The sequence below is a fragment of the Berghia stephanieae genome, chromosome 4 (genome assembly GCF_034508935.2).
Source record: "Berghia stephanieae isolate SIO BIC M18660-M18661 chromosome 4, UCSD_Bste_1.3, whole genome shotgun sequence".
Taxonomy (NCBI): domain Eukaryota; kingdom Metazoa; phylum Mollusca; class Gastropoda; order Nudibranchia; family Aeolidiidae; genus Berghia; species Berghia stephanieae.
In genome coordinates, this window is record NC_088363.1 from 94186168 (window position 1) to 94201167 (window position 15000).

At 40.7% G+C, this 15000-nt stretch overlaps 1 protein-coding gene across 1 annotated transcript in view; it reads left to right on the forward strand.

Moving 5' to 3' along the window:
• The window catches only part of LOC144972126 (uncharacterized), a 136624-nt gene that overhangs the window by 84399 nt on the left and 37225 nt on the right, over positions 1–15000 (forward strand). The window contains exon 2 of the mRNA XM_078913207.1: positions 7244–7308. The gene's annotated coding sequence lies outside the window, so the exon portion shown is untranslated. The remainder of the gene's footprint in view (positions 1–7243; positions 7309–15000) is intronic.

Genomic DNA, 15000 nt, shown 5'->3' on the forward strand with positions numbered 1-15000 from the left:
AGATGACTCTATATAACAGCTCGAGTTTGATTTATAGAAAACAGTAGATATTGTTGGGTTTTTTAAAGTAAGAAAGTCCATTTTCTCACATGTATCATCTCGTCATTTCAACGTGAAATCTCTTTACTGGCATCGGGATGTATTTCTCCACCCAAACTGTAAACAATGTTGAGTGGACCACGTGTGTAATGTGTAAGTCTACCTCAGTGTGTAGTTGTTCTAATTCTATTGCACCAAACACTGATTGTGCACCTGGGTCTGATAGATATGACGGAAATTACTTTGCTATAGACTACAGTCCTATCCAAAGAGTAGCAAGCAAGGACTATAGTCCTTTTCACGTTTTAGAATCGGGATGAACTCCGGCTCCAAATGGCTCTAATGGACTACATTTCTATAAGCTGCAGCAACGACCACAAAAAGAACAAAACAAGAAATAACAAGAAACTGAATCAAAAAACAAAAAAGAAACAACAAAAAACCCACAAAAAGCTAAACGAAAAAACAACCAAAACCATATCGCCCCCCCCCCCCCCCCCCAAAAAAAAAAAAACAACAAAAAAAAAACAAAAAAGTTGTTTGAATACGACCGACTTACAGAGAGACCCGTTAACAAGCAATAAATGTATAGCAGGTACAAACGCCATAGAGTAGCTGATGTGTCATAAAAATGGCGCTCACTATCAGCTCACCCCCCCCCCCCCCCCCCCCCCCCCCCCCCCCCACCCCCCAGCCTGCATTGATTTGTCTGTTTCATCAAACCGTAATCTGCCGTGCGCTAACAAAACACCTTTTTGACATTTTGGCCAGAAATTTTACACTTTAAATATCAACGGATTAACATGACCCTCAACGTGTAGATAATTATTAAACCCGAGACTTCTTATGAAAGAATTTTGGACTAGTGAGAGTTATACAAACTCATCGATGAAGTAAACAAATTTTGTCCAAAGTGAACGAACGTCCTTTTTTCAATGTACGACAATAATCTAATAAAGGGTTTTATTGATACGTGGATATTGACGATTGGGGATTAGATACGGCCTCATGTTTTTATCATTCTTTTTTTTTTTCCCAAAGATTATTTTTATACTAACGCACACCCCTTCCCACCGGCAACAATGTGAAAAAGTAATATTATGTGAGAAATAGAGTTATTGCTGTTTTATATTCAGTATTTCACGATTTTTACTTTTAAAAGACTACTGGAGATAAAAGGGGATTTGTGGAAAGAAGATAAATTAACCCTCTCTTTACCAACTGCAGGAAAATCGTCACATTCGTTACGATATAACCAACATATTTCTTATTCAAATTTCTCTTTTACATCATAAAATTTATAGAAAATGAACAGTGTGTTGTAGAGCATGTTTTGCTAAAGAAATTATTTATCGCTAGAACTTATCTACTGATATTATGTCAGATTGATAAAAATCTATTTTTGTGTTAGTTGGGTGTGAAGTTTTGGGGAAAATCCTGAAAATGGCTGGTACGAGAGAGTTCAGCATACAACTTGATCACTAAATGCCTGCGTTTACTGGTGTCCCGAGAGCTTAGTTGTAAAGCGCTCCTTCCACGCGCAAAGGGACCTGTATCAACCCCGGGTACAATCATTGGCGTACCGTACTAAGGTTGTCATATCTTTGAACATTCGGATAAAGATCTAAGGTTTCTTGACAAATTGAAGGTTTGTTTAAGTATATGGATAATATAATGAAATGAAAATAAACTTTGTCAGTCTAAATGTGACCCCTCGTCTCAAAACGGTATCATGTCGGGATGATTAAAATGCTGAATATTTAATTTTTAGCCAGAAATTTAAACTTGGGTTGAGTTTGTATGTTTTATTGAGGGGAATGAAGATCATATTTTAGTGTGCTGACTTGCAATAATTCAGAATATTTTGACCAGTTTAGCTTTAATTTGGCTTTTTGGCATCTGGTTCAACCCGACATAATACCGTTTTGAGACGATGGGTTACAAATGAAAAAACGTGTTTTGTGAGCGTATGTCACCTCTGGTGGACAGCGTGTATAGATAGGCCTATGGCAAAATAGGCTTGTTCTAGACTATAATATAGGTAGACAACTCTTTGTGGTCACCTTTTAGTTGTAACATCAATATGGCTGACATTTAATTAGACTATATCTGGCGACTCTTCCTTTTTGGGAATCAGGAAATAATAATATAGATATACTACCATAATGATTTATAATAATGTGTGACGTAATAACCGAGGCCCTAACACTGGGTGGGGTTCCTGACCTCCCATAGTTGGCAGGGAGGTACATACTGTGTACATACTCTATCCCCCTATATCTGTTTTCCAACTTGATTTCTGTCTTTGTCTTGGAATGAGATTACTTGGTTTTTGTCCTGGTCCTGGCCGGATGCCCTTGCTGAGAGGGAAACAGTCGAATGTATAGTTAGTTCTGGGAGATGCTATTTTTTCCCTTGTCAATCATCTCTCTGTTATGTACTGTATTATGTTTTCTTTATATTATATATTATTTGTAAAACATTTGAGTGTATTCCTTTTAGTGGGGGCCCGTGCTTGTGTCTGGGTGAGACTTTTAGGTGATCTCATACAAAGTACTTTGATAGTGTACTCTTGGAATCTAAATCTATTTCCTATTTGAACCAATTCCCCTTTGTCTTACCTTTTCTTGGGTGCTTTAATTGTAATTCTAGAACTTTTTACTATCCCATTTTCTACCTTTTTACTGGCGCTGATATGACCTTAATGTGTTGCAAGCGCCGTAAAACCCTTAAAAACAAAAACAACGAGGCCCAAACAAGTAAATAAAACAAAGATACCTCGCGGACAAGTAAGCTTACACGTTAGTATTATATTGAGAATGTGGATTAAAACCCCTCTGAAAAAGGCCCTCTACTTCTATTGCAACGGGGTCTTTGTTGTTTTCTTATCATGAAATAGATTAATACTCTGGATTCAGGGAACAGAGAAGTGTCATTAGGTACAGGTATACGTGGATTTCCCAAGGCATCAACATGTGACTTAATAATTGCATACGATAATGTTTCTTATTGGTGTCACAAACGATCTAAAATTATTAAAAATAGAATTGTTTGTATATGTGTTTTATGTAAATAGATATTTGTGAATGATTAGAATGTAATTAGTTTCGTATCTGTATCAAAAACAACGAGGTTCACCATCAGATACAATTTATTTGTTTTCGCACGTAATTCACCAACAAGACGTGGTGGAAAAAGGAGAAAAAAACAAACATTTATCTTGTCACATTGATTCGGGTTTAAAGATCATCAATTATTGCTATCTAGTTTGTTATTGTCGGCAGTTGTCATTGTGTGAATTGAGGCTAAATAAGATTCTCTCTCTCTCTCTCTCTCTCTCTCTCTCTCTCTCTCTCTCTCTCTCTCTCTCCTCTCTCTCTCTCTCTCTCTCTCTCTCTCTCTCTCTCTCTCTCTATCTATTATATATCTATTTATCTACCTATCTATCTATATAACTATCTCTATCTCTATCTATATAACTATATCTCTATCTCTATCTATCTATCTATCTATCTATCTCACTTTCACTCACTCACACACACACACTCACTCACACACACACACACACACACAGACACACATCGCCTCAATGTAAACAAACAATACTGGAACTGTTCTATCACCTTCCTCGTCCATGAAGTGGCGAGACCTACACGTATTGTAAGCGCTGCTAAACTCCGAAAAACAAACAAATTAATAAACATTGAACAACAACAACTTTTTCCTCGAAAAATACAGTCGAACCTTTTAAATCGCTTGTATCTAATTTTAAAATGCAAATCAAACTGCACGGTGCTCGTGTAAACATGACGTCATTTGATGCCAGCGTTCTAGCTATGACAAAACATCTTTTACCCTTTTGTCCTTTATACTTTTGGCCAGATAGTTTTCAAGTTTAAGAATCAATTAACCTCGCGAGGTCCCAGGTTTGATAGTTATTTAAATCGATCCGTATTTGAATGATGAGTTTTCTGGCCAAATTTTTTTATTACGTATTTTTTCAGAGTCCTGCTGTTAAATGGTTAAAGATGGATGTCGTTTTGACTCGTCAAAGTAAACATTGAAAAAATTTATTTTGTCAGGGTGTTTCTATTCCCTTTGCTTACAGGCTGATAATTGAAAGCAAAATGAAATAATCCGAACTTGAAAACAGATAGATGAAACAAATCAAAGCATCAACACATGGAAATCTATTTCTGTCGATTTCCGATAAAATACCTTTAAAAACTTATTTCGGCCCTCAAACTAAAATCGTTATTCTTTAACTATTGCTCTATTAAAGCAATCCTTAACTAGTCAAACATTCTCAAACAAACTGAGATTTTAAATCGAAGGTTTGAGAATTTTTGGAAAGTTAAAGATCGTTTCAATGGATGGAAATTAACCCTCTCCGTACCAACTACAGGAAAATCGTCACATTCGTTACGATACAACCAACATTTTTCTTATTCAAATTTCTCTTGTACATCATAAAATTTAAAGAAAATTAGTAGTTTGTTGTTTAGCATGTTTTGCTAAAGAAATTATTTATCACAAGAATGTTACTGCTATTGTGTTTGAGTGATAAAAATATATTTTTGTGTTAGTTGGGTGTGAAGTTTTGGGGGAATATCCTGAAAATGGCTGGTAAGGAGAGGGTTAAAATGAACATTTTCTGGCTAAAGTGAAAAAACTGCCCGTTGTCAGAACGCGACTAATTTGTGAATTGGACTTGCATGTGTTTTCCTATTCATTCAAGCACGTCAGAAATGGTATTATTTTGTATTATAATAAACCAGCACAAGAAGTGGTGAAATGTTACTGTAGAAAGTGAAATGTTACTGTAAAAAGTGAAATGTTACCCTTGGCGTGCCTCGTTTACCTGGAAGGTGTTTCACTCATGACAACAGCAATATCATTTATCACAAAGGAATTCGTTTTCCATCGTCAAAATTCATTCTAAAAAAACATGGATTGAGCAATTTGTCTAGAAAATTACTCCTTCAAATATCGATCGATTTAACCCTCTCCTTACCGGCCATTTTCAGGATTGTCCCCAAAACTTCACGCCCAAATAGTTGCTATACATCTTTCTTTCTGCTAAACGAGCTCTTCACCACAGTGTTAATACACTTTAACTATAGCAAACATTTTTGTTCAAATATTGTGATGTACAAAAGAAAGTAGAATGACAAATATGTTGGCTGCATCGTAATGAATGGGACGATTTTCCTATGGGTGGTGAGGAGAGGGTTAAGTGACGCTCATATTGGCAAAAACTCTCACGAGGTCCCAGGTTGGTTTGAGAGTTTTTCCAAAGAGTGACGTCATCATTGAAATCAACCGACAGGTGAAAGACTAGTTTCCTGGTCAGATTTTTAAATACAAAGTTTTCCAGACTACGGAGGTTAATGCTAAAATTGAGGCATCGAGATTGCAATATAGAAAAGCACATTCTTTCCCCTCAATCAAAGATTGCCTCTGATTTCGACTATAAGATTGATGTCATGATCAGTTTGTTTACATCCCGACTTTTGTCGGATTCGACTCTTTGTTACCCACACACATATACCTATTCGTACAAATATATTCACACGTATACACACACGGACACACGCGCAGACAAACACACACACACACACACACACACTCACACACATCCACACACACACACACACATGAACGCTAAATGCCCACCGCCAAAATTTGTTTAGAAGTCTTAGATTTCATAATTCTGGTAATGTATTCAAATTGATCAGCCACTTGCAGGCATTTTTTGAATGTCTTACTTAATTATTATAAAAGATAAAATCATTACAAAAACGAAAATAACTTAAATTGCATCTTTCACGGAAAAATATTAGGGGAGGCCTTCCGAAAGCTCCTACCCACCACCCCCCCCCCCCCCCCCCCCCCAAAAAAAAAAAGTTTTCCCTCTCCAAAACCCCCTATTAGAACATTATAAAAAACAAAGCTTACTGGGGATGTAGGAGCTTTCGGAAGAGCTCCCAATATTAGACTTGTGAACTGTTGATGGTACGTATTACTTCTAATCCATTTTTAATCCCATTGTTAATATTGTTCACTCCATTTATTACCAGAGTGGGAAGGTGGGTGAGATAATAGGCGGCTGATAAATAGAAAGTTACAGTAACCGGTGAGAGATGTCAACAACCTTTTGGCGTCCCAACAATAATAATAATATTATTATTATCTATTATGGAGCACGTTCTCTCTCTCTCTCTCTCTCTCTCTCTCTCTCTCTCTTCTCTCTCTCTCTCTCTCTCTCTCTCTCTCTTCTCTCTTCTCTTCTCTCTTTCTCTCTCTCTCTCTCTTCATCATCATCATCATCATCATCATCATCATCATCATCATCACATCATCATCATCATCATCATCGTCTTAATGATGATGATGATGATCATCATCATCATCATCATCATCATCATCATCATCATCATCATCTTCTTCTTCTTCTTCTTCTTCTTCTTCTTCTTCTTCTTCTTCTTCTTCTTCTTCTTCTTCTTCTTCTTCTTCTTCTTCTTCTTCTTCTGTTTGTCTATCTATCTACCTACCTATCTATCTTATCTACTTCTATCTGCTTCAATCACACAAATTACACATATTTCACTCATTCACGCAATGGTTTACACTCGCACATTTCACACACATGCACTCACACACAGGAAAAAAGAAAAGAACAAAATAGACACACAGTAGAGGCATAATATGATTAATCACACGACATCATCCGTCTTCTAATACACTGGCAATGAGCCGTGATCTCTTAGCTTTTTGTTATCAAAGAAAGAATTTGGGTGATTGAGACCTGGAATGCAAAAAAAGTGTGGAAAATAACTCTTAGGATCAGGAGCCTACATATCTTTTCACAGGTTGTAGCACCATCCATACTTGTGATAACATTTGGTCTTTCCAAAGTCAGGAATAATTCAAGTAAATTCCCATTAATAATATGATTGGTGATGGCAGGTACAAAATAGTATTTGTAGTCCTTCGGAGACTCGTATAGCCAGCGTGTATGCCGGCTTCCGTAAAGTTTAATGGAAATGATAGCAATTGCTTCCTACCCTTTGGATAGAATGTTTGCCAACCCAGTGGCATGATATCGATGAACTATTTAAATCTATAAATAGGTCATTTTTTCTTCCTCTCTTTCCAAGATTTGTGTTTTGTTTTCATCTATGTTTTAATTTTTTTTTTTCAGGAAGGTCAAAAAGCGTTGAAAGAAAAGATAACAGAATAAGGAAGACCTGCAATGTTGTTTTTCAAGTAAGTTTCTTATTTATTTTGCAGATGAGATTTTTAGTAACACTAAGGATCCGAACCCACTAGAGCCCGTCACCAAAGTCTGTATGGTACTGACACGAAGATGGTTTGAGAGATTGATTCCAACATTGTGATGATTTTATCGAACAGATCAAATTTGTTTGGTCAAATCCCATCGAAAATAAAGGCCATCATTTTTAGCACTCGGGTTGTGTGTCGCCCTTCCGGTAATCAAGTATAACACTGAGGTTGGAGTGCTTGCATTGAATCGGTATTCGATAATGGTTCCTCTTATTATTTTGAATACAAACAATTTCTTAAAACATTTTTCCAAAAGAATTCTATAAGTAAACGATATATATATATATATATTTATATTTCATGCAGAAAATATCTCTTCATGCCCCCCTTCAACCCCCCCCCCCCCCCCCCTAAAAATACCCTTGGAATTCTCTTACGAAGTAAACAAACAACATTGAAAATATTTATTCATCTGAATATTTACTCTATCGTCTATCGTCTTAGCGGTCTAGTGTAACCTGCTGCCCCCCCCCCCCCCCCCCCCCCCCTCCCCCACCTTCCCGGGAATTGAGCACACCAAGTGGACGTTTAATGCATAAAAAGCTCGTGCCTCTTTTCGAATTCGGTGATTTTCTTCTTAATCTTGTCAGTTACAGTAGAATTTAGATCTTTTTAAAAATTGAGCTTTTATATAGCGCAATATCCACTTAACGTACTCAAAGCGCTTTACAAGGGCTCCCTGGCCAGCAGCAACATTTAACATGTAGGACCGGACATGACGCCTTTTAGGAGATATTACAATTTTTTTCGGACAGAGACAACGCAGTTAATATGGATCATATTTCTTTCTTTGTCCCGTAACTTCTGATGGTTCCAATAAAAGGTGCGGCTTTGTGGTCTGGTGGTGACATGGCATTCGCCTTCGGATCGAAAAGGCACTTTACTCACATTGTCTCAAGCACTCAGGTGTAACAGCGTTGTATCTAATAATAATAATAATAATAATAATAATAATGATAATAATAATAATAATAATAATAATAATAATAATAATAATAATAATAATAATAATGATAATAATAATAATAATAATAATAATAATAATAATAATAATGATAATAATAATAATAATAATAATAATAATAATAATAATAATAATAATAATAATAATAGAAATAATAATAATAAATGGCATTTATATAGTTCTTTATACCCCGTTGTGACAGGCTCTAAGCGCTTTACAGTGATATAAAACAAAACACATTACAGTAAGACAAGTTTGATGGAAAAGTGATACGAATTCAATTTTCTGTCGGTTAACATGTAATATCGCCTAAAGACATCCATTCATCTCTCGTCCTACATGTTATGTGTCGCTGCTGTTGGCTTGGGACTTGGGACCGCTCTGATCTCATGTTTAGTGGATTGATAAAAGTTCACGTTTTTATTACATGATTTTAAAATAATATCAGGATATTCTACGTAAACTGAACATTCGATTCTGCACTCCTGAATCTTCTAGTAACTTTCGGTCAGCGAGGCGAGTTTTAGCAAACAGCTCCGAGGACGAGAGACGCATGGGCACAACCAACATGACGTTCTCTCTCTAATAACTTTTCCGCCGGTGACGTCACAGACTATGGGTGACGTCCAATCAAGGGACGCTACTCTTCCGCTAAACTCATTCCCTATTTTGTGTCGTAACAAATGTGACGATTTTGATGCAGGTGGCATGGAAAGGGTTAATACATGAGCGTAATATTTTGTATTATAAGACAGAGTCGTAAATCCAAGAATAGATAAATGTGTTATTATTATCGCCATCGCGTGTACTCATTGACACATGAAAAGAACAGGCGTTAATTATAACACTGTGTCGGTCCAGTAATAATGTATGTCAGCCTCAAAGGTGGTGATGAGTAGCGTCGAGTTGCCCTAGCGTCCAGTAATCGAGCCTTTGATCCTTGCGATACCGGCATTTATAAGCTTATTGATTGATTGTCCGATACCAAAAAATGGTATTATACCGGACACTGACAAAACGTCTGTTTCACATTTTGGCCAAAAAACTCGTGGTTCACACATCAATGGATCAAAACGATCCTCAGGTTTTTTTTTTAATTAGTAAATCTGAGAATTATTCAGGAGCTTTTTGACAAGTAAAGGGCCGTTTTAACTGTGCGGACATGCGGTCTTGTGGTATGACACTTGCTTTCGGATCTGTTCCTGGGTTCGAGCCTCGCTCGGCACGTAGTTGAGTCCTTGGAAAAGGCTCTTTACTCACATTCTCTCACCGTACTCAGGTGTAAAATGAGTACCTGGCCGTAAACAGCGTTGTCTCTGTCCGAAAAAAATTATAATATCGCGTAACAGGCGTCATGTCCCGTCCTACATGTTAAGTGTTTCTGTTGGCGGGGACCCCTTGTAAAGCGCTTTGAGCACGTTTAGTGGATATTGCGCTAGATAAAAGCTCAATTTTTTAAACTAACGGTGAAGTAAAACTATTTCCGGCCAAAATGTAGATAAGTGTTATGTCAGTGCATGGCGGTATCAGTCTTGTCGAAATCATTACAATGTATTCCGAATAAGAGGAGGGAGGGAAGACAATGCCCATTGTAATAAAACATATTTATTCCTTTTTCTATGGCTCGTATAGTTTTATCACCTGTAGTTTGCAATCAGCGCTGGGACGTGTATTGTACTTAGAATTTTTCAAGGGATGTCATTACATTATTTATTAATCTTATGTTCATTTATCTTTGCAAACGCAATCTGTATGCGTCTACTCACTTATCAGTAACGTTAAACAGAGGTTTCAAATGCATGGATGCATTGATTTGGACGATAATCGATCACAGAGTACTTTCGGGCAGATGTTACAGATCTAACTACTACATAATCAAAGTTAGAAATTCGAGGGTTCTTCTGATCTTTAAAACATTTGATTGAACGCCTGATAGTAGGTACTAGTTAGATACAAAAGATGTTATTTTCCTGGCAGATAAAAATAATTTTTACCGCACGTGTTAAGATAAGAGAGAGGTTCAGCAAATCCATGACTTATCAATTATCAATTATGACCTATCTATCACTTGATGGCTTATTAAAGAAAACGGGAATTCCCTTATTGTGACGAGTGAAAAATCGGCGATGTTGTTTATCATATTTTTGACGGAATTTATGAGTCCGATTAGTAGCTGGTACTAAACTGTCGGAACAATGGCGGACGCCCTAATGAAATAACGTCTCCGACGAGCATAAAGGTGTATCCAGAGGAGAAAAACATTATAAATCTGTTAACGTTTTGACTTTTATACATTCTGATCAAATGACATGTGAAAAAGTTCTAGCCAGCACGAAGAATAAAAGTACCGATTTTCTTTGTCTCGAGCCAAGCTGCTGGTTGCTGGGCGGACGTGACATCAGACTAATGAATCTTATCGAGGCCTTCATTTTATTTTTCATTATTTAGAAGAAAAAAAAGCCCATATCAATTAATTATAGATGACAAAATGTTTAAAATCTGATTTCTGGCATCTGTCATTATTTGTAACTCCTTCCATTATCCTGTATCATAATAACCAAGCAATAGATAGTCTGCCATGTGCTGACAAATCGCGTTTTCCATCTTTATTAAAATTATTTTCTTCCAATCGAGATGAATTAAAATAATCCACAACTCGTTAAAAATTGTTTAACCTTGGATTTTTAAAATTCTTCAAAGAAATGTCACTTTGTAGAAGTTTCGACAAGTTCAGAGTAGTTTTGATTCATCTATTTTTGAAGTAGAAATAATGAATAAGAATCGATTTTGGTAAAATCTTTAAAAAGGGGTTTGCCGTAGAAAGGCCGAATTCCTCATACCTTTTAAAACAATCCCAGATTTGTTTACATAATTTTTCTACTTTCACCTGCCTGAGTTTTAAAACGATAGGATATATATCCGGTCTCTCTCTCTCTCTCTCTCTCTCTGTCTCTCTCTCTCCTCACTCTCTCTCTCTCTCTCTCTCTCTCTCTCTCTCTCTCTCTCTCTCTCTCTTCTTTTCATCAATATGATATTGCCTATAAAATAATGTTTTATGTGATTTGGCAAGGTTAGAAAACTTTTAGAGGTTTGGAATAATATTTAGATAGACCAAATCTATGGCATCTTTGTAAATAGGTTTAAAGAAATATGTTTTTGTTGCAACGTGATTCTTAAATGCAGGTCTGACGACCCAGAATATTGTGGAGTGATTGTTGTAATGGAAATGCTCTCAAATATTTGTGTACATATTTGCAGGGCTGATAATCGAACGCAATACGATTCAATAGTCTGATGTCACGTCGCCAGCAACGGCGGCCATCATGGTTCTAAACAAAGAAAATTGGCACTTTTTATTCTTCATGCTGGCTAGAACTTTTTATATGTCTTGTGATCAGAATGGGTAAAAGTCAAAACATGATCAGATTTATAATGGGTATTTTTTCTTCTGGATACGCTTTTATGCTCGTCGGAGAAATATTTCATAAGGGCGCCCTCCATTGTTCTGATAGTTTAGAGCCAGTTACTAAGTTACCATGCGTCATTACGAGGGAAGTGGGCTTGAAGGGTGGGCTACACTTCAAGCCCAGGCCTACACTTCAAGCCCATGCCTACACTTCATGCCGAGGCTTACACTTCAAGCCCAGGCCTACACTTCAAGCCCAGGCCTACACTTCATGCCGAGGACTACACTTCATGCCGAGGCTTACACTTCATGCCGAGGCCTACACTTCATGCCAAGGCCTACACTTCAAGCCCAGGCCTACACTTCAAACCCAGGCCTACACTTCATGCCGAGGCCTACACTTCATGCCGAGGCCTACACTACAAGCCCAGGCCTACACTTCAAGCCCAGGCCTACACTTCAAGCCCAGTCCTACACTTCAAGCCCAGGCCTACACTTCATGCCCAGGCCTACACTTCATGCCGAGGCCTACTTCATGTCGAGGCCTACACTTCATGCCCAGGCCTACACTTCATGCCGAGGCCTACACTTCATGCCGAGGCCTACTTCATGTCGTGGCCTACACTTCATGCCCAGGCCTACACTTCATGCCCAGGCCTACACTTCATGCCCAGGCCTACACTTCAAGCCCAGGCCTACACTTCATACCGAGGCCTACACTTCATGTCGAGGCCTACACTTCAAGCCCAGGCCTACACCTCATGCCGAGGCCTACACTATGCCGAGGCCTACACTTCAAGCCCAGGCCTACACTTCATACCGAGGCCTACACTTCATGCCGAGGCCTACACTTCAAGCCCAGGCCTACACCTCATGCCGAGGCCTACACTATGCCGAGGCCTACACTTCAAGCCCATGCCTACACTTCATGCCGAGACTTACACTTCAAGCCCAGGCCTACACTTCATGCCGAGGCCTACACTTCATGCCGAGGCCTACACTTCATGCCGAGGCTTACACTTCATGCCGAGGCCTACACTTCATGCCAAGGCCTACACTTCAAGCCCAGGCCTACACTTCAAACCCAGGCCTACACTTCATGCCGAGGCCTACACTTCATGCCGAGGCCTACACTACAAGCCCAGGCCTACACTTCAAGCCCAGGCCTACACTTCAAGCCCAGTCCTACACTTCAAGCCCAGGCCTACACTTCATGCCCAGGCCTACACTTCATGCCGAGGCCTACTTCATGTCGAGGCCTACACTTCATGCCCAGGCCTACACTTCATGCCGAGGCCTACACTTCATGCCGAGGCCTACTTCATGTCGTGGCCTACACTTCATGCCTAGGCCTACACTTCATGCCCAGGCCTACACTTCATGCCCAGGCCTACACTTCAAGCCCAGGCCTACACTTCATACCGAGGCCTACACTTCATGCCGAGGCCTACACTTCAAGCCCAGGCCTACACCTCATGCCGAGGCCTGCACTATGCCGAGGCCTACACTTCAAGCCCAGGCCTACACTTCATACCGAGGCCTACACTTCATGCCGAGGCCTACACTTCAAGCCCAGGCCTACACTTCATGCCGAGGCCCACACTTCAAGCCGAGGCCTACACTTCAAGCCCAGGCCTACACCTCAAGCCCAGGCCTACACTTCATGCCGATGACTACACTTCATGCCGAGGCCTACACTTCAAGCCCAGGCCTACACTTCAAGCCCAGGCCTACACTTCAAGCCCAGGCCTACACTTCAAGCCCAGGCCTACACTTCAAGCCCAAGCCTACACTTCATGCCGAGGCCTACACTTCAAGTACAGGCCTACACTTCATGTCGAGGCTTACACTACATGTCGAGGCCTACACTTCATGCCGAGGCCTACACTTCAAGCCCAGGCCTAACTTCAAGCACAGGCCTACACTTCATGCCGAGGCCTACTTCATGCCGAGGCCTACACTTCATGCCCAGGCCTACACTTCATGCCGAGGCCTACACTTCATGCCGAGGCCTACACTTCATGCCGAGGCCTACACTTCATGCCAAGGCCTACACTTCAAGCCCAGGCCTACACTTCAAACCCAGGCCTACACTTCATGCCGAGGCCTACACTTCATGCCGAGGCCTACACTACAAGCCCAGGCCTACACTTCAAGCCCAGGCCTACACTTCAAGCCCAGTCCTACACTTCAAGCCCAGGCCCACACTTCATGCCCAGGCCTACACTTCATGCCGAGGCCTACTTCATGTCGAGGCCTACACTTCATGCCCAGGCCTACACTTCATGCCGAGGCCTACACTTCATGCCGAGGCCTACTTCATGTCGTGGCCTACACTTCATGCCCAGGCCTACACTTCATGCCCAGGCCTACACTTCATGCCCAGGCCTACACTTCAAGCCCAGGCCTACACTTCATACCGAGGCCTACACTTCATGTCGAGGCCTACACTTCAAGCCCAGGCCTACACCTCATGCCGAGGCCTACACTATGCCGAGGCCTACACTTCAAGCCCAGGCCTACACTTCATACCGAGGCCTACACTTCATGCCGAGGCCTACACTTCAAGCCCAGGCCTACACCTCATGCCGAGGCCTACACTATGCCGAGGCCTACACTTCAAGCCCATGCCTACACTTCATGCCGAGACTTACACTTCAAGCCCAGGCCTACACTTCATGCCGAGGCTTACACTTCATGCCGAGGCCTACACTTCATGCCGAGGCTTACACTTCATGCCGAGGCCTACACTTCATGCCAAGGCCTACACTTCAAGCCCAGGCCTACACTTCAAACCCAGGCCTACACTTCATGCCGAGGCCTACACTTCATGCCGAGGCCTACACTACAAGCCCAGGCCTACACTTCAAGCCCAGGCCTACACTTCAAGCCCAGTCCTACACTTCAAGCCCAGGCCTACACTTCATGCCCAGGCCTACACTTCATGCCGAGGCCTACTTCATGTCGAGGCCTACACTTCATGCCCAGGCCTACACTTCATGCCGAGGCCTACACTTCATGACGAGGCCTACTTCATGTCGTGGCCTACACTTCATGCCTAGGCCTACACTTCATGCCCAGGCCTACACTTCATGCCCAGGCCTACACTTCAAGCCCAGGCCTACACTTCATACCGAGGCCTACACTTCATGCCGAGGCCTACACTTCAAGCCCAGGCCTACACCTCATGCCGAGGCCTGCACTATGCCGAGGCCTACACTTCAAGCCCAGGCCTACACTTCAT